Source organism: Pseudonaja textilis, chromosome 8 (genome assembly GCF_049901715.1).
Source record: "Pseudonaja textilis isolate UNSWEBS1 chromosome 8, rPseTex1.2, whole genome shotgun sequence".
In the NCBI taxonomy this organism is placed as follows: domain Eukaryota; kingdom Metazoa; phylum Chordata; class Lepidosauria; order Squamata; family Elapidae; genus Pseudonaja; species Pseudonaja textilis.
In genome coordinates, this window is record NC_141997.1 from 12,716,229 (window position 1) to 12,743,603 (window position 27,375).

A 27,375-nucleotide genomic window follows, 5' to 3' on the forward strand; every position below is an offset into this window, starting at 1 on the left:
TACTACTGTGTGGGGACTTCCAAGAAAGGCTGGAAAGAATGGCCAGCAGAAGTGTCATGTTGATGGGTGGGGCCTTGACCTCCCTTACTGTCTGGGATTTGTCTCCAGTCTAGAGTAGACCATGGCAACTGTAGGACCTGAATGATCATTCTTTTCCATTTTTTACCCTTCCCATATCAACAGGAAGGCAAGTCTTGCTGGCTGGCAACTGTGACAACTGGTCTACCATGCCTAACAAAGATGTTTGTTCTCTATCCAGTAATCCCATACGATTCTTTTGTATCCTTCAATGGTTTACACAAATGGATGTCTTCCCAGACCCTTTCCATAATATCTCCCTTGACACTAATGCACAACCTTTCTTTTCCCCCTTATTGTAGCATCACTGTTTTAATGCTATGATAATCAAAGCAAGAATGGAAGTGCGTGCGGTGGCTTAAGTGATTAGGATACTGGGCTGGCGATAGGCATGCATGCATTTGAGAGCCAGTGGCTGCCACAGAATGGAGTGAGCTCCCATCACATGTTCCAGCTCCTGCCAACTCAGCAGTTTGAAATTGGGTGACCACAAATAGATAGGTACCATTTCAGTGGGCAACTTAATGGTGACATGAAAGGAGCCTTCAACAGGGCATTTCTTGGGCAACAGTGAATCTTTCAACCTGGAAGAATAGAATAGAATAGAATAGAATGGAATAGAATAGAATAGAATAGAGTAGAGTAGAGTAGAGTAGAGTAGAGTAGAGTAGAGTAGAGTAGAGTAGAGTAGAATAGAATATTTTTTTGGCCATGTGTGATTGGACACACAAGGAATTGGTCTTGGTGTAAATAAAGAAATAAAGAAAAGATACATTCATTAAGAATCAAGAATCATAATGTACAACACTTAATGATAGTCATAGGGTATAATCAACAATCAAATCATACTAGGAAACAGTCAATATAAATTGTAAGGATACAAGCAACAAAGTTACAGTCCTACAATCACAAGTGGGAGGGGGATGGGTGATAAGGAGTGATGAGAAGATTAACAGTAATAGTAGTGCACACTTTGTAAATAGTTGAACAGTGTTGGGGGAATTATTTGTTTAGCAGAGTGATGGCTTTTGGAAAAAAATGTTCTTATGTCTAGTTGTTCTGCTGTGCAGTGCTCTATAGTGTTGTTTTGAGGGAAGGAGTTGAAACAGTTATGTCCGGGATGTGAGGGGTCTGTAAATATTTTCACAGCCCTCTGTTTGACTCCTGCAGTATACAGGTCCTCGATTGAAGGCAGGTGGGGAGTAATTGTTTTTTCTGCAGTCCTAATTATCCCCTGAAGTCTGTGTCTGTCCTGTTGGGTTGCAAATAGAGGTACAGATGATAAACTCAATAATTCCTCTGTAGAACTGTATCAGCAGCTCCTTGGGCAGTTTGAGCTTTCTGAGTTGGCACAGAAAGAACAGTCTTTGTTGTGCTTTTTTGATAACGTTTTTGATATTAGGCATACATTTTAGGTCATGTGATATAGTAGAACCTAGAAATTTGAAGGTCTCTGCTGTTGATACTGTGTTGCTTAGTATTGTAAGAGGTGGTAGTATGGGAAGGTTTCTTCTAAAGTCTACCACCATTTCTACGGTTTTGAGTGTGTTCAGTTCCAGATTATTCTAGTTACACCATGAGGCAAGTTGTATAACCTCCTGTCTATATGCAGATTCATTGTTGTCTTGAATGAGACCAATCACTGTTATGTCATCAGCAAACTTCAGTATTTTAACAGATGGATCATTTGAGATGCGGTCATTGGTATATGGGGAGAAGAGAAGTGGAGATAGCACACAGACTTGGGGGGGCTCCTGTGCTGATTGTACAGGTATCCGATGTGATTCTGCCTAGCTTCACCTGCTGCTTCCTGTCCATTAGGAAGCTTATGATCCACTTACAAGTGTGTTCAGGTACTGCTAGTTGGTTTAATTTACTTAGAAGAGTGTCTGGAATGAGGGTATTGAATGCTGAACTGAAGTCTACGAAGAGGACCCTTGCGTAGGTATTGGAGATTCAAGGTGTTGTAGGATGTAATGCAGAACCATGTTAACAGCATCATCTGTTGATCTATTTGCTGGGTATGCAAACTGCATGGGATCTAACAGCGGATCCATGATGGTTTTCACGTGGGACAGCCCAAGCCTTTCAAAGATTTTCATAACTACAAATGTTAGAGCAACTGATCTGTAGTCATTCACTTCCTTGATGGAGGGCTTCTTTGGCACTGGGATGATGATAGAACTTTTGAAGCAGGAAGGAACATAGCACATCTCTAGTGATCTATTGAAGATTTGGGTGAAGATGTGGGCCAATTGGTCAGCACAGACTTTTAAGCCTGGCCCTGGTGCTTTTCCTGGCTTCTGTCTGTGTAATAGATCTTGCACTTCTTTTTCTGTGATCACCAGAGGTTGTGAGCCCAATGGATTGGGGCCAGTTGTAGGAGGCTTGGCTGTTGTTGGTGTGTTTGAGATGTGGGTTGTGGAGATAGGTGGCTGTAGTTTCTTTTTAAACCTGCAGTAAAACACATTCAGGTCATCTACTAGTTGTTGATTTCCTTCTGCCTGGGAAGGAGGTTTGCTGAAGCCAGTGATGTTTTTAAGAGTTTTCCACATATTTGCTGGTTCATTTGTTGAGAACTGATTCTTTAACTTTTCAGAGTAGCTTTTTTTTTGCTGCTCTGATCTCTCTTGATAATATGTTTCTGGCCTGGTTGTATAGCATTCTGTTGCCTTTTCTCCTCTTTGGAACGATGTAGTTGCTTAAGTTTAGCTGTGAACCAAGGTTTATTGTTACTATATATTTGGAGGTTCCTTGTTGGTACACATAAGTCTTTGCAGAAGCTAACATATGATGTTACAGTATCTGTGAGCTCATCTAGGTCTGCAGAGGCATCTTCAAAAACATTCCAATTAGTGCAATCAAGGCAGGCCTGGAGTTTCAGCTTTGCCTCATCTGAACCAAGTCTTCACTGATTTAATTGTTGTTTTAATAGTTTTAAGTCTTTGTCTGTAGGCAGGTACAAGGTGAATCATGCAGTGGTCAGAGTGTCCCACAGTACTCCCAACATGAGTATACAAACAATAGTAAGAATGGAACAGGTTATTCTTTAGTTCTGAACTTTCTGAAAGGAATCAATGACTTTTTTTTATGGAGATGCATGTGCATGAGGAATCTGAGAACTAAACTATGATAAGATTTATGGGATTTATATAGGGCTAGGGAAAGCCAAATTGGCTCTGAAGCAAACTGGTATAACCTGCCCTAGTTTTCCCTTTATTTGAATTTATTGAAGAGGGTTCATGATACACTTCATGATGTTAGACTATTTTGTTTATAAACTAAATGAAACAAAATCCAAATATTGATGCTATTTATTTATTTATTCAGACTCCCTTTGTATACCAGTGGGATTGGCATACATTTCTGATAATGTTTACTGCTAAAACGTACAAAACCTCATAAAATACAGAAAGGGGAATTTTGTAGATAACTATAGAGTTCTTACAATTACAACTCAATCTTGTAAGTTTATTTTGTGTCAGGGAATCTAACAGAACATGTGTCTTTTAACAATCTTCTCTATGACCAACAGCTTCTCTTCCAAAAGTAGCTTTAAGTTTCTTTAAGAGGGTTAAGGTTGGGGTAGCCTCTAGTGGCAGTTTTCACTTAGCATGAACTAGAAATAGCAAAAACTTGGAGAAAAAGTGGAGAGCTGCATTTTAGATGAATGTTTTATAGTTTATATTTCAAAGGGAATGTTAAAGATGCATCAATATATAGAATACATCAGTGTACATTTATCTCACCCATGAAATTAGTGAACTTACAGTATTATAAGAACCATGCATTATAGTTACATAAATCAAAAAGAATTTTAGTTACAAATATCTGAAGAACTAAAATAAGATAAATTATGATTTTTTATTTAAGATTTTTTTAATTAGTGTTGAATTTATTGAATAAATCTGTATGTTTTTCCTTTCACTGATAGAAAAATGTTTGTTTATGTTGATAGCATTATGCTAATTATGATATAGGACTAACTTACAATATATTTTAGGGTGAATTAAAATTATTTCCAATATGTGTTTCTTTTCCTTTCATATAATAGAAGTTGTATTTGTGGATCATTCTCATTCTCATTTTAAGGATATTAACTAAATCTCATTTGACAATAAAATAATACCTTGCCTATTATGTTGATCAGCTATAAATGAAACATCTTGATGAAAATATGACCCATTTTTAGTTAAACATTATTTAAATATGCCACCGTATCTCATTATTGTGAAACTTATTTTGGAAGTATTGTTTTTATGAAACTAGAATGCTTCAGAATTGATGTTGTAATTTATCAAGTGTCCTGCAATCTATTATTATGACGGCTATTTGTCTTTCTTTTTTTTAATGTGGCTGCTTGCTAATTGGAATCAGTGAGATTATCCCATCTCCCATGCTATGCTGTAGTTCACAGACAGAAACTGGCACAACTTCCTTAATTTCCACAATACATTCAAGGAGTTATGGTTACAAAATGTATTAAACGTGTAGCCCAATACTTAATTATACAATGTTAATAGCAGTCTTTTCTCAATTATAATATTTAATAATAACAACCATACTATTTCCTCCAATCTAATTATATAAATAATTATTACATTGTGCAGATTGTTGTTCTGTTGTGCCATGTGTTTATAATAAATTCATATGCATGAAATATATGTTTTAAAATAGTACAACTATTTAATTGATGCTTTCGTTAAAATAGTGATTTTTTTTACTATTTTATTTCATTATATAGCTAATACATAAAACAATAAACAATAACACACCTATCTTAGCAGAAAAAGCAGAAATGAATTTAAAAACAGGAACAAATGCTTGCCTAATTTCAAGAAGTTATAAATAATTGTTCTTTTTTATTTTATTTTTTAATTTTAAATAAACTTTATTTACAAGAATTAAAAACATAAAAATTTGAAAATACAAAACCAATAATGTATACATAACACATTCCTCTTTACATTCGATATCAAATTTGATACGTCCTGATAATCATTACTAATACTTCTCACATTTCCATTAACTATCAAATCATTTTTAGTTAGTGTTGAATTTATTGAATAAATCTGTATGTTTTTCCTTTCACTGATCACTGCGTAACTTGCAATACTTTACTAATCTTCTCGTTGGATTATAACTATTTATTAATTAATAAATAATAATAATATATTCATACTTTTTAAATAATAAATAATAAAATATAGTGAATATAAAATGCTAGTAATAATATTGTAGAAGAAAAGAATATTTAACACCTTTGTTATTCTTGTACATTTCATAAAGACAGTTGCATATAATTTGTTTCTAGGGTTCATTTATGTGTTTTCCCTTTACGGTCTACCCAGTTGTACCATTTGTCCCATGCCCTATAATAATCTGTGTCCTCCTTCCCATTGATTTTGAGTGTGACCCTCTCCAATTGGGCACACTCATACGTTTTTTGAATAGTAATATGTATCGGTGCTACATTTGGATTCTTCCAATATTGTGCTAATGAAATCCATGCCACTTTCAATAAGTGGATGGTCAGATATCTTACTTTAGGGGTATAATCCCCTTTAATCATTCCTAACAAGAACAGTTCAGGTTTCCACTCCAGCCCACACTCTATAATTTCTTCTAATCCAGGAATTGAAGCAAAATTTTTGGAGACAAGATAGTAGTTGTCATAAAGCACAGGATGTATACAAATTATATTTAGGAAAATACACAGCCTTTCAAAGGTATCATAGAGAATCTTTTGACGAACAGATTAAGTGGTGACATCTCATTGTTAATGAAATATATTTGGAACAGTAATCAAATTATACGAATGTTGCAGTTAGCTTTTAGTGTCACTGGTAGATAAGCTAGATATTTTCATTCCCTAATGTTGTCATGGGGAATTCATCAGTCCACTATGTAAAATGGTTGGGAACAATCCAAGATAGCTAACTATCTAAGTTGCATTTAGACTTATATACTGCTTCAAAGTGTTTTACAGCCCTGTCCTAGCAATTTACAGAGTCAGCATATTGCCCCTAACAATCTGGGTCCTCAATTTACCCACCTCGGAAGGATGGAAGGATGAGTCAACTTTGAGCCTGGTGCCAAAAACTGCCAAATTGCAGGCAGCCGACAATCAGCAGAAGTAGCCTGCAGTACTGTGTTCTAACTACTGTGCCACCATGGCTCTTTGATATGCAAACTAGGAGAGGAGTGAAAGAGTGAGACTAAAATGGAACCTAAATTAGATAAATAAGTAAATAAAAATATTGATTCTTCAAAAGGATCTATGATCAGAATTGGAAATAGAAAACACAAATTTGAGCCTAAGCAAAGAAGAAAACAGTATTTTAAGTGTGTTCAGAGTTTGCATATAACTAGCTATTTTTCCTGATTTATAATTTATGAACAAGCATTTAATTTTATACAACTGCTCTAAATGCCCAGTGCTTTTATTTTAAAAACCAAGCAACCTCAAAGTTCATGCTTTTATCCGCTCATGAAAGGAATGGCATTTGCTGGGTTCTTGAACTTGTCAGAGAATGTGATAAAAATAGAAATGTATTTGATCATATACCAAATTTGCTGCATAACTTGCGGTCAAAGAAAGGCAGTTAGCTACAATCTTCAGTCAGTATTTACATTCAACAAGTTCATTTTAGTTAAGACTGTGGTCCCGTGTATTGGGATATGCAACCAGTTGCACTCTTGGGATGCATTTTGACATACTATATACCCTGGTTCTCCAACAATATGGCCTCCCCAAATAGGAAGTCCCAGCATGTTTTATAGGCATGAAATGAAATTAAGCCCCTCCCCCAAATTAAGGCCTATATTAAAACATGCGAAATGGGGGGGAGTGGTGGGGGGACTTGCCGTTAGGAAGTACTTTTGTTGCACACCCGGATATGGTGCTGCCTGCGTTGACCCCGATACGAAGTGCCCCACCAATGCCGAGGTCAACATCCAAGCCATCGCCACCCGCCCAAAGATGCAAGGGGGGGAATTAAGTCACCCCCGAAAAGACGGCCTAGCCATTTTTTCGGGGCTCAAAAAAAGCCTTATTATATGAGAAACACGGTACATGGAGATACTTAAACAAGTAATAATGAATCAACTATGCACAAAATAAATGACCAAATGATCTTAAAAGGTTTAGAGGACAATTTGTAAAACTGTTTCACAGCATCAGCTGTACAAATTGATTCAGGGTGGGGTTGGCTCTGATTTAGCAGATCTTCTAGAAAAAAAATGAAGTCTCTTCCTCTGGATTTCTAATGATTAACTTCTTCAGGCAACTCAAAACTGGATTCAACCAAGAAAGACCTGTCTAACCCAAAATGATTGAGAGTAGACATTTAATTGATAATATTATGTTAAGCAAATACATATGTATACAATTATGTAGTGCTGCCATCCATATTTCTTATCTACCCAAGGCTTTGAAACAACTATCAAAATATCACTTAGCAGCTAAATCAAGTATTTTCTTGTACGGCTGATTTTTCCTTTTCTTATTTTCTATTAATTTCAATTTGCCATTCAATGTCCTCATTGAGAAATATGCTACAGAACATTACATTATGCAGCTTCCATTTATTAATTCATCTACTACAATTCTTATTTACTGTGCTGACTCTCAAAGCAGCCAGATATTTGCCTGTGTTGAATTACAAAGTATGCATGATATTTTATTTTCAGCTTCAGTTACTTGTAATCACCTTAACATTAAAAAAAATTGTGTATGAAGAAAGTAGTTATTACTTTCTTATTGTTGGATTATTTTAGTTAGGCTCACAAATGTGGTGTATGGTTTCCTGCCTAGGCAGGAGTTGGACTAGAAAACCTCCAAAGTCCCTTCCAACTCTGTTATTCTATGTTCTATGTTCTAAATCAGACTCATTGATGTCACTTTGTGGTTTGTTCAGGGGTGTTGGAGAGTCAATTTTTAAAATTTCTTTGATCTCTTAGTGCTTATCTCCTATTGCTGTATCTGCTAAACGGAGGAGTAACTCAGGAAGATTTTATCACAGTTTCCCTTCAATGTTCCCCTCTAGTCATCCAGACAAAAACTGTGTTGGAATCAGTGAGCTTTTGAAAGGGAATGCCTTGCATATGGGCTGCTATCATTTGTTTCATTCATAGAGTGATTCCTCACAACCTTCTCACTTGTAAAAAGGCTACCAACTGTTTCTATAGGAGATGTCTACATGTTTCTACCTAGAAAGACTGAAGAGGACATTAAAGGTCTATGCTCTGCAAATAGTGGTTTTTCTAATATCCTGTTTCAAGATGCTATGTATGGACAATGGAGGATGCATTAAAATGTAATGACTTAAGTAATGACTTAAGAACTTGCTCCATGCCAGTAATGTTGTGACCACTTGAAGAAGGCCTTTAATATGATGAACAATATTGGGGTAGGATTTGAATTTAGTTCAGGGAACTACCAGTGAGGGCTTTTAGAAAGATGCATATAAAAGAGCAGCATAGCATGCATTGATTCTAGATACATAGGGAAATGTTGCTTGGGCCTCACAATTTAGGATTAACTGTTTTCCTGCTGGTTCAAAATGGGAGTACTTGATTTTAAGGTTATACTTCAATGCATTATGGCTTTTGTATGCATGGGTTTGTTTGTTCAATATATGAGTCCACTTAGATAATATAACTAAAATACTGTTGTAAACTTTCCCCACATTTAATAGTAAATAGTAATTAGATGGCTTAACTTCTGGTTCTTTTTGTAATGACAAGAATTCTAAAAAATAGAAAATGTCAACAAAAACATCTGGTATTGCAAATGGTTAATATTCTGCAGTTTTCCAGGCATACCATCTTAAATTGCTCTGGAGTCACTGTGGAAAATATGTTTTACTTTTTACATTGGAGAATCCATTACACAGACAAATAATTATTGATATATGCTTTCAAGTTATTTAGTGCTATAGCCCTTAAACCTATCATAACCTGTAAAATTAGTCAGCATAGAGTATCCATTAGTTTAGCTCCCTATCAAAGTTACAAGTGCAGATGGGCTTTTAAATTTTTTATTCTGCAAAAATAAAATTGCAGGATGTGTTTGTTTTCCAAATGAAGTGATTCATCATTTGCAGTTGCCTCAGAGGAAAAAACCTGTTTACCCCTTTTAACCTGAAGTGCTGTCATTTTTTTTTAGGAAGAAAATATTAGATTCTCTTGTAATTATTGGTGAAACTCTATACTATCTACCAGTATTAAGGCAGGAAAGGAAGTAGGAAAACTCTCGATTCATAAAGGACACCAAGGTTCGTAGGATTAAAATAAAAGGCCAAGTTGTAATACTGTATAAACATGAGATTGCAAAAAGAGGAAGTCTTTAAGCTTTTTTCCTTGACATAATTTTATTTTGTCATCTTCACTACATTTTTAAAATGAGTGTTTGCATTTTCTACTTCATTTTAGACTAATTGGAATTCATTTGGGAAGGTCAGTATGCTATTACATATTTTTATTGCATTTTTTTTCAGTTTGATGTTTTATACAATGTATGTCTTTTTAAAAACTATAACTCTTGGTGTAGAGTATATGAGAAGGATGGAACTTAAAAAGAGACTGGAACATTTATCTGAAATGGTTTAGGGTCTCCTGCTTGAGGAGCGGGTTGGACTAGAAGATCTCCAAGGTCCCTTCCAACTCTGTTGTTTTGTTATTCTGCTAAGTAATTTATTTGGGGTATAGCATTGCTACATGAAGGCCAGGAGTCTACAATGTTATTACAGAGTAGAAGTTTGTCTCCCTAAGCCTGCTAGTGTGTTCAGTTCATGCTTGCACACTATTCAGCATATACCACGGGGGGGAGGGGGGGACAAACTAGTTCTACATACAAAGCAGCTAACAGTGTTCTGTGGGAGTATCAGCATCCTTTATCTCTACTGGTTTTCACTTCACATTTGGGCTGGTCCAATACGGATTGGCTTCTTGCTTCTGCCATTAATCGCACTGGAGTGGTACCTATTTATCTATTTGTATTTGCATACTTTTGAACTGCTAGGCTGGCAGAAGGAGAATGGAAGCTCACTCTGTCACCAGTGCTAGGGTTAAAACTTCTGGAATACAGAGAGCCAACATTCTCCAGCCAACAACTCCTGCATCTATAAGCTGCTGAGCTCCCACGCTTCATGAATAAAGTAATTTAATGGTAGCAATATCAACAGTTTGCAGTTTTGATAGATGAATCAAAGGGGCTTTAAATGGCAGTGACTGAGTAATTTTTTTTAAATAAAAGTTTTTATTTTTTAAGACAAACATATACAAACAAAACATAAAAACCATTTTCCATTTTATATGCATACAGTGTGTCAGTTGGTTACAAATCTTTTGTGCTAACCTTCTGTAGTCATTACTCCTAGTTTATATCAATTTTCACATTGTCAAAAACTAACATGTTTATCAGTTATTAATCATCCATGACTAAACTATTTATTCCATCATTTCATACGAGATATTCCAATTTTTTTAAAAAAATTATATTATACTTTCATCCAATGGTTGTATATGTCTATATTGCATTTTATAATGCTTATATAGCATTATATAATGGTTATATAATGCCATATTGCAATCTATTAAACTTCTATTACAAAATTATCTAGTCTATTACATTACCATGTCTTTTTGTCCAACCATTAATAAAAAAAATCCCATATCATATAAAATTGTTTATCTTCTTGTTCTCTAATTTAAAATATCAATCTATTCATTTCAGCACAGTCCATAATTTTCTTAATAACTTCCTCCTGCATTTATCATTTTTCAAATTCTTAGCAAATACAATTCTAGCCACTGTTAAAACATTTACAATTAAATATTTCAATTCTTTGTTGTATATTTCTGGTATAATTCCCAATAAAAAAAATCTCTAGTTTAAAGTCTATGTTGTTTTATCAGTTTTTCCAACCATGTGTGGATTTTAGTCCAATATTTCTTTGCGTCCGAGCATGTCCACCACATATGGTAATATGAACCAGGTATCTGATGACATTTCCAACATTTATCCAATTTATTCTTAAACATTCTCGCAAGTCTCATCGGGGGTCGATGCTACCTGTAAAACATCTTATACAAATTTTCTTTATATGCAGTTTACATTGTCATTTTATAATTTTGAGATCACAATTTTTGCCATTTTTCTAAATCAATCCCATATCTAAAATTTTTCTCCCAAGCAATCATCATTTTTTTAACTTGTTCCTCCTCCAATTTGAATTCTAGTAAATGTCCATGAAGTTTTTAAATTACCTTTTCATCAGTACCCATCAAAATTTTATCTAAATCAGTCAATTTATCATAAATACCTTCTGTTTTAACATCTTTGTCAAATCTAGATTGTATTTGCAAATATGAAAACCAGTTCATTTTTATCCCTTGTTCTTCCAATGCTTGAATAGATTTAAGTTCACCCTTTTCTTTTTTTTAAAGCAAATTTTATTAATTTTACAAAACAATATACAGACAAACAAAACATAGAATATAATAACATAAGAAATCTTTTTCTAAAAAAACCAGTACAACATCTTATTTAAAGACAGAGTTATTCCAAATTATCACATTTCCATATAAACACAATTTAATATATATATTTACCTTATCTGTTCAACTTCATAACTTATCCCAACTTCTCTTTATTACTCCCTTTCCTTCTATTTATTCAAATTATATCTCTTTTACTTTAGATTGTATACATTTTTATATCCATCTGTCTTATTTACAATTTCATTGTTCTCTTCCAATACACAAACAGACAAAACATGAAACACAAAAGCATAAAACATCTTTTCTGAAAGTTGCTTGATCCCCGGTTAAAACTCATTGTACAGACACAACTTCAAAAATCATGTTCCTTTTATATACCGTTCCATATCTTATTACCATTTTCCATTTTCTATATAGCTTCTTCCTTCTTTTAACTCTCTTAGTTTTATTCTACTTATCTCATCTCAGTTCAAATCATAACACTTGTCATTCTTTGTCTGTTCTCAACTATCCATCTTTTCTTTTTAAACAAAACTTCTCCTGTACACTGATTGGAGTATGATGCCTTTAACTCTTTCCCCTAACCTAATAATATTTAATATCACACATAACTTGTATTGGGATTCTGTTTAGCACATTCTAAAATTACACAATATATAGAAAAAAAAAGAAAAAAAGAGAGAACAACAACAACAACAAAAGAACAAATTTATAGATATATAATGTGGCTAGTACCACTGTCAATACCATTTTAATCATACATATTAATACTCATTTATATCTTAAACATTTTATTCTAAAAACACATATAAAAACACAGTCTTATATACCTTACAGAATCCCTTTTTCAATTAGATTTACCCATTGTCTCTAAATGAATTTTGTTTCTTTAAATCTTGCTTCCCGTCATTGAGACTTCTCACCCCTTCCTTTCTCCCTTGCTTATTCTTCTTACCCTTTTTACCCCTTTGTCTCTCCACCTCCCTTTTCTTCTTCTGCTTTCCCCCTTTCTGTTGTTTTCTAACCTTATATCCACCTTTCAACTCATTTTTATCATTTTTGGTTGTTTTTTTAGGTCTTAAAATCCCCTTTTTTTTCCCTCTTTCTTCTCCTCCCCAGATAAAATCACATGTTCATCAAAGATGGTTTCTTCTTTGTTCCAATCATCCTGCTGCACAATCGATTCTCCATAAGTACGTGCCGCCATTTCTAGAGATTGAAAAAGAATGCCCAAAGTATCTTTCCAATCTTGTTCTTCCTTTTTGTATTTTTGGTATTCAGTTTGGGATTCATCCAAAGATAATGCTATTATAAAGAGGAAATCTTTCCCCCAAAACAGCCACCCGAGTATTTTTAAGCAAAAAAAAAAAAAAAAAAAAAAATTTCCAAAAGATCCAAAGTCACCAAACAATCCAGATAAACTATTTCTTTTTGCACTTTTTCCTGTCTTCCATTTCTTTTTCTGGGATTACTGTTAAGTCACAAAGTTCCAATTAAAATATGTCTTTTTGAAGTCTTATTAATGTTCAAATAGCTCTTTAAAATTCTAGGCAGTCTGCTCCTTGTTTTCAAATTCTACTTCAATTTTTTTTCCTCTTCCTTCCCACTTGTAGCAAAAGAAAATTTTTCTTTAAATATTTAGAAATCCATATCCCCTTGGCATTAGCATAGTCTTTAGCATTTAGCATACCTCCAATGCGGGTTTTCCAATTTCTCTCAAAGTTCTATCGCTGTTCCATTTGGAAGGAGAGTGAAAAGAAAAAAACTTTTCCCTTTAATATCCATTCGCTGCTTGCTCAATCTGGGAACAATGTATCTTTAATAAGTATTAAATATCAGGATACTTTCACTGTTGCTTTGTCCCTGTCAGCAAAGATCACTTTCACTTCTTCACAGCTCCTCCTGCACTTTCTTTTTCCGGCTGAGCTCTTCTATGTGGCGGCCATTGCAGACCGCCGCTCAGCTGCCTTTGGAGAGGGAGATTTTGCCAGCTAGGGAAGAGAGATGCGATGTCTCTCATCCCTGCCAGAGCCCCCCAGTCTTCACCACCTTCTGCAAAGGTGGCTTAGCCCCGAAGCCAAATGGCTTGGGGCACTCGGGCAGTGAACACAGGCAGAGACCGTGCACAGTCGTGGATTCCTGCCTGCACCGAAGCGCTACAAACCGGAAGCCAAAAGTTCACCCTTTTCATTCAATATTTCACCACATCTAACTGTTTGTTCCTTTTTATATATTATTGGATAAGAAAAAGCTTCAATAGTAAATATCCATAATGGAATTTTTAAATAGTGCTGTATTTTTATTTTCTCCCAATTCAAAAACAATGCCTCTTGAATGTAATGCCTTCTAAATACCCCTGTGTTTTAGTTCCCTTGTACCAAAGGAAAGCATGCCATCCCAACAGCAAGTCATGACCTTCTAAAGTCAATAGTCTACTGTTTCTTAATGTCATCCATTCCTTTACCCACATCAAACTTGTCGCCTGGTAATACAACTCCCAATTGGGCAAGGCAAACCCTCCTCTTATTCTTGCATCCTGTAACAGTTTTAATTTTATTCTTGCTTTTTTACCCTGCCAAATATATTTCAGCACAATTCGATTGAAATCTTCAAAAAACTCTTTCCCTAATCGAATTGGAATTGTCTGGAAAAGATATAAAATTCTAGGCAATACATTCATCTTAATTGTAGATATTCTCCAACCAATGATAATTGTAAGTTTTTCCATTTTGTCAAATCTGTCACAATCTGCTGTTTGTGTTTAAAATAATTATCCTCCTTCAGTGTACTACATCTTGATGTGATGTATATCCCTAAATACTTAATCTTATTTATGACCTGTATTTCTAAAACTTCTTCCAACTTTTACTTTCGTCTTGCTAGCATATTCTTCGTTAATATCTTTGTTTTATCTTTATTTATTTTCAAACCTGCTACTTTTCCATATTTTTCTATTTTTTCTATTAATTTAGGTGCTGTTTCCAATTGATCTTCTAATATAAATACCAGGTCATCTGCAAAGGCTTTCAATTTATACTCTTCCTTTTTGATTGTCATTCCTTTTATTTCTTTTTCTTCTCTAATGTTCCTATTCAACACTGCCAATGTTAACACAAACAGCAGAGGCAACAGTGGATAACCTTGCCTTGTCCCTCTTCTTATATCTATAGATTCGGTTAGTTCTCCATTTACCATAATCTTTGCAGTTTGTTCATGGTATATCATTTCAATGACTTGGATAAAATTTTTTACCAAAGCCCATTTGTATCAACTGAAATAAAATGAATTGCCAACTCACATTGTCAAAGGCTTTTTGTGCATCTAGGAACATCAAGGCCACTTGCTTTTCTGGATGTGCCTCATAATATTCCAGAATAATTCTGACGTTGTCTTTGATTTGTCTCTTTGGCAGAAATCCATTTTGATCTATATGGATAAAGTTATTTAAATATCTTTTTAGTCTTTCTGCCAAAATTGAAGCAAAGATTTTATAGTCTGAATTGAATAGGGATATGGGTCTATAGTTTGTAACTTGCTGCAGGTTTGTATCCTCCTTTAGTATAAGTGTAATATATGCTTCTGTCCATGTTTTGGGTATTCTTTTCTTTAGCATAACTTCATTCATGACCTAAGTAGAATAACTCAGCTTTTTCAACTGTGTCAATTCTGTGTCTTTGTTCCTGCTAGGTGAACAAGAGTCCTTCTTAGTTTCTTTAACTTGTTCTTCTTCTAGTTTAATTTCTAATAAATATCCATACAATTTTTAAATCACCTTTTCATCAGTACCTGTCAAAATCTTATCTAAGTCAGTCAGTTTATCATAGAAACCTTCTGTTTTAGAATCTTTATCATACCTTGAATGTATTTGCACATATGAGAACCAATTCATCTTTATACCTTGTTCCTCTAGTTTTTGCATAGATTTAAGTTCACCCTTTTCATTCAATATTTCACCATATCTGTTTGTTCCTTTTTGTATATTATAGGATACGAAAATGCTTCAATAGTCGATAACCAGACTGGAATTTTCAAATAACATTGTCTTTTAATCTTTTCCAGTTTAACCACAGAGACTCCCGTATATAATGTCTTCTAAAATACCCCTGTGTTTTAGTTCCTTTGTACCATAAAAATTCATGCCACCCCAACAACAGATCATGTCCTTCTAATGTCAACAATCTAGTATTTCTTAGTGTTATCCATTCCTTAACCCACATCAAATTTGTAGCTTGGTAATACAACTCCCAATTAGGCAAACCAAATCCTCCTCTAATTCTAGCATCTTGCAAAAGTTTTAACTTTATTCTCACTTTCTTACCTTGCCATATATATTTCAACACAATTTTGTTTAAATCCTCAAAGTAGTCTTTTCCAAGCCTAATTGGAATTGTTTGAAACAAATATAAAATTCTGGGTAATATATTCATCTTGATTGTTGAAATTCTCCCTATTAGTGACAGTTGTAAGTTTTCCCATTTCACCAAATCTAATGCTATCTGCTGTTTAAGTTTAATATAATTATTCTCTTTTAATGGACTACAACTTGCTGTCAAATATATCCCCAAGTACTTGATCTTATTCGTGACCTGAATTTTCAGTAGATCTGCCAGTTCTTCCTTTTGTCTTAATAGCATATTCTTTGTCAAAATCTTTGTCTTATCTTTATTTATTTTCAAACCTTTCCATATGTCTCTATCTTTTCTATCAATTTTGATGCTGTTTCTAAAGGGTCTTCTAAGATGAAAACCAGATCATCCTCAAATGCGTGCAGCTTAAATTCTTCCTTTTTGATTTTCATTCCTTTATATTGTTTTCATCTCTAATATTTCTGTTTAACACTTCCAAAGTTAACACAAACAACAAAGGTGATAGTGGGCACCCTTGTCTTGTTCCTTTTCTTATATAAATAGAGTCTGTCAGTTCTCCCTCTATCATTACCTTTGTTGTTTGCTTATAGTATATAGCTTCTATTGCTTGAATAAATTTTCTAGCAAAACCCATCTGTTCCAACAGTAATAACATGAATTCACATTATCAAATGCCTTCTGTGCATCTAAAAATATCAGAGCCATTTGTTTTTCAGGATGTGCCTTGTAGTATTCCAAAGTATTCAAGATTACTCTCATATTGACTTTAATTTGTCTCTTTGGCAGAAATCCATTTTGATCAGGCTGGATAAAATTATTTAAATATTTTTTAAGTCTTTCTGCCAATATTGAAGCAAAGATTTTATAATCTGCATTTAGTAAAGAAATGGGTCTATAGTTCTTAATTTGTAATGGATCGGCCTCCTCTTTTGGAATGTGTAATATAGGCTTCTGACCATGATTTAGGTATCTTCTTCTTTAACATAACTTCATTCATAACTTCTAGCAATGGAAGATTCAACGATTCTTGTAATGTTTTATAAAATTCTGTCAGAAGTCCACCTGGACCTAGTGCCTTTCCATTATTTTGCTTCTTGAGTGCTTCAGTTAGCTCCATCATCGTTATATTGCTTTCTAACATTGTTTCAGTCTCTTTAGGTATCTTGGGTAAATTAGCATTCTGTAAATACTGCTTAACTCTTTCCTCATCAACATTCTCTTGCATATATAATTTCCCATAGAAGTCTCGAGTGATTCCTTCTTCTATTTGCTACGATGGCAAACTTGGCCTTGGTCATCTATTAATTGCGGTATTTTCCTTGATTCTTTCTCCTTTCTCAATTTGTATGCTAACCATCTACCTGGTTTGTTTGCGTCTTCAAAGTAGTTCTGTTTGGCACCTCTAATTTTCTGTGCTAATTCTTCTTTTTCTATTTGACCCATTTTGTGTTTAATTATATCCATTTTTAGCTTGATGTTCTTTTTCTGTGGCATTTTCTGTAGCTCTTTTTCAAGTCTTTTATGCTAGCCTTTTCATAGTATTTCTTTTCCTTGTATAGTCTATTATCAAGCCTCTAACATATGCCTTCATTGTATCCCATACATTCTGAATTGATGTATCTTCTTTTTTGTTTTCTCTAAAGAAAAAAGCCAATTCTTTCTCCATCCACTGTGTGGTCTTTTTCCTTTAAACTAGTATTAGTTAACGTCCATCTAGATCTTCTTTTTTGCCCTTTTCATTTAATTGTCATTGGATTGTGATCTACCCAAGTACTTGTTTCAATATTTATTTCTTGAATGTTAGATATTAATTCTGTTGACATCCATATCATATCTATTCTGGACCATGATAAATGTCTATTTGAGTAGAAGTTGTATTGTTTAGTTTTAGCATTTCTTTCTCTCCATGTATCTTTTAAGTTTATTTCATCTATCATTTTAAAAAAAGATTTAGGGAGAGTCTTTCTGTTTTGGTTTATTGTTTTCTGTGCTATATAGTCCAATTTATTGACTGCAATTCCATTAAAATCTCCCATCATAACTATATTAGCATAGTTCAGTTTAATTATTTTCATATGTAATTTTTTGTAGAATTCTTCTTGTTTGTCATTCGGAGCATAAATTGCAATCAGGAGTGTTTTCATATTATTGTCCATTATTTCCACCATTAGTATTCTTCCATCATCACCACCTCCTTTTCCGAGCAAGATATAATAAGAATTAATAAAAAAAGAAGATATTTTTAAAAAATGAAATAATTAAAGGGAGCCTCTAGTCTAAAATATTACAAAATCAAAAAGAAGAAGAAAAAAATAGATATAAACGAAAAAAACCAGTCCAGTTTCAAAATGCAAGATCATATATAGAAAATCTAGCAATGAGAAAAACAAAACATTCCTGTTTAAAATCGCTGCTTAATCACTTCTGTCAAAACTTTTACAGATTCTTTCTTTTCTTTAGGGTGTCCTTTCAGATCTTAGAGTAAAAAAAAAGTTCTCACCAAACCGGCACACTCTTTCTGCTCTCTTCCGTTTCGGAGCTGTCCCAACTTCAGCAGCTTTAATGGCTGCCTCTTTGCCGCTGGCAAGAAGAGCTTCTCCTGGATCTACCAAGGACTTTGTGGTATCCCTGGGATCGACAGGATGCGCTCTTCACTTTCACCATCTCTTCGGGATGATTTAGACCTGATAGGACCATCCAGGAGCAAAGATATTGGCAGCAATCTCAGACCTTCAAGATCGCATGCCGTATCATCATGACGCCAGCTCCACCCTCAGCCAACAAACTCATTTCTTGATGAGTTTAAAGATGGGATATGTTTCATTTTTCCTTTAATTCAAAAATAACTCTTGGTATACACTGTCAATGTTGTCTAATATTTCATTGACATAATGGCACTTGAATTTATAATTTAAGTTCTACCTAATTTATCTGCTGTGATTGAATATCAACAAAAAAGAGCTTTGAAGATTGTATATGATTCTACTTTATATATATCTTGCTTCTAAAAATAAATGTTATTTTGACTGTTGGAAAGACAAAAACAAGGAGTTATGAACCTTATGCAATTGTTTTCTGCTGCATGGAGGCATGTGTACATGTGTATAGGGCTCAATCCTGATGGGACTGATATTTTTGATTCATGGTATTCCAGGCACTAAAGGTAAAGGTTTCCTTGTCCAGTTGTGTCTGATTCTAGGGTGCAATGTTTATGTTTCTTGGCCGAGGGAGCCAGTGTTGTCCAAATACATTTTCTGTGGTCATGTGACTAGCATGGCCAAAAAGCAAAGGTGCACAGGACACTCTTACCTTCCCACTGAAGTGGTATTTATCTACTCACATTTGCATGATTTCAAACTGCTAGGAAGGCAGGAGCTGGGGCAAGGAACAAGAGCTCACCCCATTGAATGGCACTCAGGTCTTGAAAAAAATCAGACTCAGCTTTTAAATTTTAAATATATTGTAGAGTAATTCTAATGATATAACTTCATAACATCTTTCTTCCTCTTTCAGCTCGTGGTGTCTTCAGATATAGACATGGAAGGGGGGAGGGGGAGGCAAGGGAGAGTAAGCAATAAAACATACAAGAATAAGTTGTATGAAAATGTAATGACTGAAATACTTGCATCAGTTTGCTGTATACATTGCTATCTTTGTATATGTGTCCATTTTTTAATTTTTTGCAACAGTATGGAAGTAGGTTATTCAGTTTCTCAAACTAGTCTATTGTCCTGATAGCCTTCTTCCCCATTAGAGTACAACCTAGATTTTGAAGAACAGATTGATATTAACTTGCTATCACCTTTTTCTATCTTATTATCACACAGACATATACTAATATTCGTTGTCTGGTTATTGGAGTTCCAAGGTGCATTATTTCTCAATAAAAGAATGAGTAAAAGAAGCAATGAAATAAGTGGGTAGAAATACCTGTTTCTATAAAAAAAAAAGAGAGAGTATCAGGATAGGATATCAAAGGATGACTTGATATTAAAGAAGGGCTTGGCATGGAAGGGGAGCAAATTGTACATCCCATCCAGCCAGAGAACTGGTTCTGCAGAAGAGCCATGACATGAAAACCGCAGGGCATTCTGGGTTTGTGAAAACCATTCATTTGGTAAATAGACAGTTCTGGTGGCTGAAAATGAAAAAAGGACATAGAAGCCTATGTGGCTGGGTTGCCCCTTGTGTGCCTTCATGAACCGCCTACCTGGACAGCCTCCAGCTTACTACAGATGGTAGCCAACCCAGCTAAACTAAGGGAGGAGATATCCATGAACTTTATATTGTGGAGTTGTCTTAGAGTTCTGGGAATACAGTAATCTGGACTGTCACTGACGTGTTCTCAAAGTTAGCACACTTTGTGGTGTGTCTGAAGATTCCTTCAGCCTGGGTCCTAGCCAAGATGTTTGTACAGCATGTCTACAGACTACATGGGATCCCAAAACAGATTATCTTAGACAGGGAGTGCAGTTCACAGCAAAGTTTTGGTGGGAATATTTTAAGATGATAGGCTCCTCCCAGAAACGTAGCTCTACCTATTCTCCTAGTACCAATGGAGCTTGTGAATGTGCTAATTCATTGGTAGGGAAATACCTGCACTGTTATGTCAATTATCAGCAGACTAATTGGGCCTGCCTTTCATGGAACATTGGTTTTACCCCTTTCAAGGTGGCCATGGGGATTGAGTTCATGCCCATTCCAGAACTCCCACAGGGAACCCCATCTTCAGTGTTGTTGCCTGAGTGGATGGATATTTTGAAAGCCACATGAGGCACTATGTGTGTGTGAGGTGCTAAGTAAACTAGGGAAAGCCAAGAAGATTGGAAAAGAGCCCCTAGAAAGAATTTAGGGTGGGGGATAAGGGGTACTGTATTTACAAAATATCTGAGCCTGAGGCAACCTTTTGAAAAATTAGGCCCCAAATACAAACCTTCCAGATGGTAAATACAGAAACGATGGAGCTGAAGTTGCCCAAAACTCTCAGGCGGGTTCATCTGGTATTTCATTGCAATCTTTTAAAACTCTTTCAAGACTCTGGGTTGAGACTGGTCAGAGAATCACCTCCTCCTTCCATCCTAGTTAAGGGAGAGGAGCGCTATGAGATAAAAAAAAAATTCTTGATTCCAGATACCACAAGGGAAAGTAACAATATCTATTACTGTGGAAAGGATACCTGTTGGCAGATGCTGAATGGGTGGCTGCTCCAGATGTTAGAACAGCAAGGTTGGTTAAGAAGTTTCACACTAAGTACCTCCAATGGCCCCAATAGAGAATGCAGTAGTAGTTGGTTTGTAAGTAATAATGTGTATATATGCTTATTATTGTTTCAGATCTACCCTTCTTCTGGGACATCAGCACGTCAAGACTGATTCTCACTTTCACCTACATTTTTTCTTCTCTCGCAGCTTGACAATAATGTGGGTGGTGGTAGATAGGATGCAAGGGAGGCAGAATGGTATTCAAGCATCCATCGGCACTGTGAGACATTGCTGGTATCCCAAGGAAACAACGAACAGATATCCAAGAGTGGCTGGCTGTTTTCCATAATAAAATGTGGCCCATGGGGAAGAGTGAGAATTAACTACACTCGCTTTTGCGTGGGAAACTCAGAGCTGGTTTCGCTTCTTCTGTACCAATGTAGTTTATTCAGTAAAGTTTTATACTCCTGGTAAAATAATGTCCCAGGAGTTCCTTTTTCTGGATTCGCCAACTGGACAGTTGACATAAAATTAATAAAAACTTCCACCTCCAACCATTGCCTTGCTCTGTGGTATATGTACATGAAATAAGACTGAAGCTTTAGCAAAACATCTTGGGACAAATCTTCATTTGGTAGTTCAGCAAGTATAGTTTATAAGTCATTTTCTGCACATTATTTTCTAATCCCAAACTCTGAAAAATCAAGTAAAATGTGAACTGAATAAGTATGAAATTTAAAATAGCAAGTGGAAGAAAAACATATTTTGTTTTTTGCTTTCTTTTAAATATATAGTGTAGGTGGAATACATTATATACTAATTTCCTTTCTAAGAAAATTTCTAAGTGCTAATTAGTTATGCTCAAGAGATTCAAATGCTAACACGTTTCTTAGGAGATATTTGGCAGCGATGAGTTGAAGAGATGATTGAAAACACTATTTAATACCCATACATTTGGGAGTACTTACATCTTGGTATAGTTTACTCTATTATGGTGAAATTCTATCTTCCAGTTTTATTTTCAAACTGTATGCGTTAGGATAAGATTCCAGTTCCATGGTGCAAAATTTTATATCCACAACTTTAGTTTTAATTCGGAAAATATTACAGTTTTCCAGTAGAATGAAACAGCTGAAAGTTTTTTAAGCCTGTCATATACTACCACAGTGCAAATTTCAAACATTTATCCACAGTAATAAATGTTGTATAAGAAAAAGAATCAATATATTTTAAAATTAAACCTCTGGAACAATGTTGAAAACATCTGGAGGGGTTCTGGCTGCGCACCTGTGATCTGAAGCCATGGAATTCTGCAGATAAAATGCTCTAAATGCCCTTCATTTTGCCACATTGGCAACTAAATCAAAATTCAGCAGGAACAGTAAAAAAAAATATTAAAAACAATATAATTTCACTTTGAAATGCCCAGACTGCTTACAGTCTTTTAATTTACATAAATGTAGTGGTTATTTTTAAAAATATATTCTTTTGAAAATATGCTACTATCTTTCATTCTATTTTAGGAATTAGCATTTTCTTAGAGCTTTGGAGTTATCTGCCTTATTTGAGAACTTTTTAAAGATGAATGCTGAACTGTTAGAATTTATTGCATAGCATATATTTCAAGAATAATCTAGGTGATAAGAGTCTTAATTCAAAAACTTCATTGGTTTTGTCCATAAAGGCAGCTGAGAAGGGTTGTCTATATCAGCAGTCGCCAACTGGTAGTCCGCGGACCACTGGTGGTCTGCAAGAAAATTTTGGTAGTCCGCAGAGAAATGTCACTCCCAGAGCATCCCCACAAAACAATTAATCCAGGCTGCGTGAGAACACAAGGCTGCATCTCCTACATAGCCTGTGGGAACCATCCCTGCCCACTCGCTCCTTACCTGGTAAACTTGCCTGCTAAGTTGCTATTTTTCCTTTTTTTTTTCTCTTTCTGACCATCAGCTGTTCCGCTGTGCCAGTAGATTTAGATTAGCTAAAAAGTAGGAAATCGTTGTATTTCTTGCTTTCTAGCTAATGTTTAGATCTTCGGCTCTGCTGAACCTTCCTTAGGACTAAAGCTTCTATTATTCAGTGCAGGTAGCCAATTGCAGCTAGATAGATTTCTAAGTGAAGCTGTAATTCTGTGACCAACTCAATCTGCCTGCCTGTTTTGCCTGATTTTGGGTAAAAGTTGCTCTTTTTTAATAAAAAATCAATATTTACATAAATATTTATAATATTTACATCCAAGCCATGCCCAGCCAGTCACATGACCACCAAGCCAGACCCACAAATGAGGCCACGCCCACAGAACCAGTTGTTAAGAAATTTGAATCCCACCCCTACGTGTGTGTGTGTGTGTGTGTGTGTGTGTGTGTGTGAGAGAGAGAGAGAGAGAGAGAGAGAGAGGTTAAATCAGATCTTTCTTTCTCTCTCCCACCAATGTCAGCAAGTCACCGTCAGTCAAAATTCATATTAGTGGTCCCCAGGATTTAAAATTATGAATTTGGTGGTCCCGGAGGTCCAAAAGGTTGGCGACCCCTGGTCTATATTGCTGAGCTTATTGAATAGTCTTCATCCTATTTGCAGGACTGTTATAAAAATTAAATTTAATAAACTTATACATATGGAGAAAGGGTAGGTGTAAATGTGATAGAAAAGAAAGTAAGATGATTATGGCAAATTACATGGTTTAAAATCAGAACTCTTGGCCATTATATTTTTTGCTGATCCCTTATGTAAGATCTGTGGATAACAATACAGATCAGGGCCTTAATGTGCCAAATGGTGTTAATGTAATGCTGTTCTTTTGCAATCAATATTGCCAAAACTAATACATTTTTGTAAATTATTTCACTATAGAAATTGCAGGGTTGTAAGGAAAGAGCAAAATTTTTTAAATTCCAATGCTCCAGCTATGATTTTAGCAGTATTTACAAGTAAAATTTTCTTTAAAACAATATATTTCAAACACTATTTTGCTCTACAAATGGAATGCCCCCTTGTCATAGGCAGTGGGGAAAGCAAGCAGGTGGCAGCCCAGAGCAGGGCCCGAAAGGCAGCTGAGCCTCGCTGTCCCCCCCCCCAACAGAGGGGGCCCTTTGGCTGAGTGCAGCAAGCCTGGAGCTGATCTTTCTTCCCCTCCGTCAGCCTTACCTTCCAGTCTGTAGGGCTCGCAACATTCTCACAGCAGCCGCCCACACTTGGCCAAAGCGTACAGGCTGGCAGGAGGGCGAGGGAGGGGCAGCTGGCAGAGGGGCGATGCGAGTGGCATAGCCTCATGCTCCCTGGTTGCCCCCTGTCCTCTGCTCACTGGCAGGCATGGCCCAACAGCTGTGGAGAGTCTGGGCGGGTGCTAGATGTGGGCTGGGGAGGGGGTCAAGTGGCAGTGACTCAGCCTGGATCAATTCTCTGCCACCAGGCATGGAAGAAAGGGCTGAGCAAGTGGGGATTGGGGATCACCACCTGCCCTGCTAGTCTCTCCAAGCCATTAAAACCCTGGCTTTGCTGTCCAGCCCGTGATCCTGATAGTGTGGTTTAAGCCTGCTTCTCTACCATACGGATGGAGAGGGATTGTGATTCTTTTAAATGTGCCCATTTAAATTTTAATAAAATGAGATGGTAAGGACCCTTCTAGAGAATGGGGACTCTCCTAGACCTTATTATAACAGAAGAGTCAACCATGAACATGCTCCATTGGAAACTCAGACCCTGGCTCTTCAACAGATTTCTACCTGTTCTGGCCGCAACAGAAGCAGGAAAAGTGCACCAGCTCCAATATCTCTTTTAGAGCTTGGACATCACCCTGCAGCTCTCTGCACATGCAAGGGAGCGCTCTCTTCTGTCCCACTAAGCCACCCAGGGCTACTTGTATCATTGGCTTAAGTAGCAAAGCCCAGCACTGGTTGGGCTGAGTGCATTGCACATGGATGGTTAGCAGGCAGGCAGGGGGGCAAGCAGGAGGCTCCTGCTTGCTTCGTGCAGGGCGGCTTTCGCTTGCCCAGCCTCCTTCCTCCTTCCTCCTCCAACTCAACCCTGATCTAGCAACCTAACCAGGTTCCTTGCCAAGCGGATTTGCAGCAGATCCACTCTAACAAAAAGCCTGGCAGGTTGGTTCATATACAATCTTTAGAGAAGCTGCGCAGGGCGCTATAGTGCTACTTGGCGAGCCCGGTTCTCATAGTTATTTAGGGCACGAAATAACTCGCTTGCAAAGAAAAAGGTATGCAGTTTCCCTGGCGCATTGGCACACACTGCCTCTTCATAGCAAAGAGCTTGTTTGCTCTCTTGTGAGGATAGTCCCTTTTCAGAGCAGGGATTCCTTTTCTTTCCTTGCCCCCACTCTGGGATTTCTTTGGCAGAACTTTATCTTTTTTCCTCCTCTGGGCTTTTAAAAAAACTGACAACACAAAAGCCAACACTCATTCCCTCCCCCTCCCCCTCCCCCCTCTCCCTCTCTCTTTCACACACACGCACACACACACACACACACACACACAAACACACAGGAGATTCCAGGATTCCCTCCCCATTCCTTCGCCTGGCCCATACAGGCACCACCCCTGTGAGTGATGTAGAGTTGCCCATCCTCACTCAGTCACATGACACTGCCCCAGCCATGCCCATTCATCAGGTCATTAGGAAGAACCAGTTGTTAAATTATTTGAATCCCACCACTGCTTACGTATTAGTAAGAACATGGGAACAGGCCTACAAAATAAATATGCAAGTAGATGTTAAAAATGACCTCACATTAGCCTGTCTTTAAAAACCAGAATAACAGTATGACAGAGTTGGAAGGGACCTTGGCTCTACAGTCCAACCGCCTGCTCAAGCAGGAAAGACATTCATTCTTGTTGAAGTAGTAGCCTCACTAAGGGATAGTTTTGGAACAGTGTTTCTTTAACTTAATTTCACTTGGGACAACTTTCCATTTTAATTTTTTTGGAAAATTCCAAAACAGCTTTTTTGATTGGATTATTAATATTTTCCATATTAAAAAAATTAAATTGAATCATTCGTTATTGCTACCACTTCTCACAATGATTTGATGGGATTTTAATATTATATTGTTTTTCAACATGGCAAACATTTTTGATTTTGTAGACCCCTAAGAGGGTTCTGGAGGACAGCTAAGTCCTAGGACCACACTCTAAGAAACAGCAATTTAGAGAAGCGGGCCTAGATTTTTGGTTTTCAGATATCCATGTCTATTTTATAAAATACAACAAGGTTGCATTTTCTAGGTTCCATCAATTAAACACTGTCATCTTATGGATCCTACCTTTTCTGTTGCAGTGCCTGTCATATTGAACAACATCCCTTACCTTAAATTCTTCTCCCAGGCAATGGGCCATGCCCCTAATGCTATATATGTCTTTTATAAGTATGCATGTGTCTGAACCCTGGTGGAGAATATTTCATTATATTTCATTGTTTTATTTCCCTTTGTAGTTAATTAAAAAAAAAAAACTCTTCTTAGGTTTCCCAAGTTGTTTGGCAAGTGAGCTGCTAGACAGCATAAACTGAACAAGCAAACAAATCTGTTGAACTTAAGTCTCAAGCAGTGCAACAATTCAAGTAGGATTGCATCCAGTGTTTTCTGTTTTTTGCTGAGATTATTTATTTTTTTTGGAAAGAGAAATAACTGCAACTTTCCATTAGGATTTTTTTTTTTGTAAATTTTATTTGAGTTTTCACAAAAAGAAAAAAAAAACAAATAAAACATCTTTTTTGAAAGTAGCGTAATCCCGGGTTACATTTCTTCGTACAGACACAAATTCAAGTTCATGCTCATTTTTATATTCTATTCCATATCTTATTACTATTTTACATTTTCTGCATAGCTTCTCCCCTCTTTTAATTTTCTCAATTTTATTTTAATTATCTCATCTCAATTCAAATCATTATATTTGCATTTTTTGTCTGTCCTATTTCAATTATCTATTATCTTTTCTCATTAAACAAAATTTCTCCTGTAGTTATTGATTGGAGTATGACGCCTTTTTATCTTTTCTCTAAAGTTGTAACATTCAATATAATACATAACTTCCATTCGGATTCTGCTTGGTACATTCTTAAAATACACACTGTATTCTTAAAAAAAGAAAAAATTATAAATGTATATAATTAAAACAACATTCCATTCCAATTCAATTCTATCATTAATATTAATATTCATTAGAGTCTTAACATCTTTAATGTTACTTTTCAATTAAATATCATACTTCTATGGG

The 27,375-nt window shown here is 35.9% G+C and overlaps 1 long non-coding RNA gene across 1 annotated transcript; it reads left to right on the plus strand.

Annotated features, from left to right (window-relative positions):
* Positions 1 to 462: 462 nt before the first annotated feature.
* Positions 463 to 21,401, plus strand: LOC148125117 (uncharacterized). Its single transcript, XR_015744522.1, has 3 exons — positions 463 to 561; positions 9,252 to 9,356; positions 21,359 to 21,401. It is a non-coding gene; the product is annotated as an uncharacterized LOC148125117 (long non-coding RNA).
* Positions 21,402 to 27,375: the final 5,974 nt, after the last annotated feature.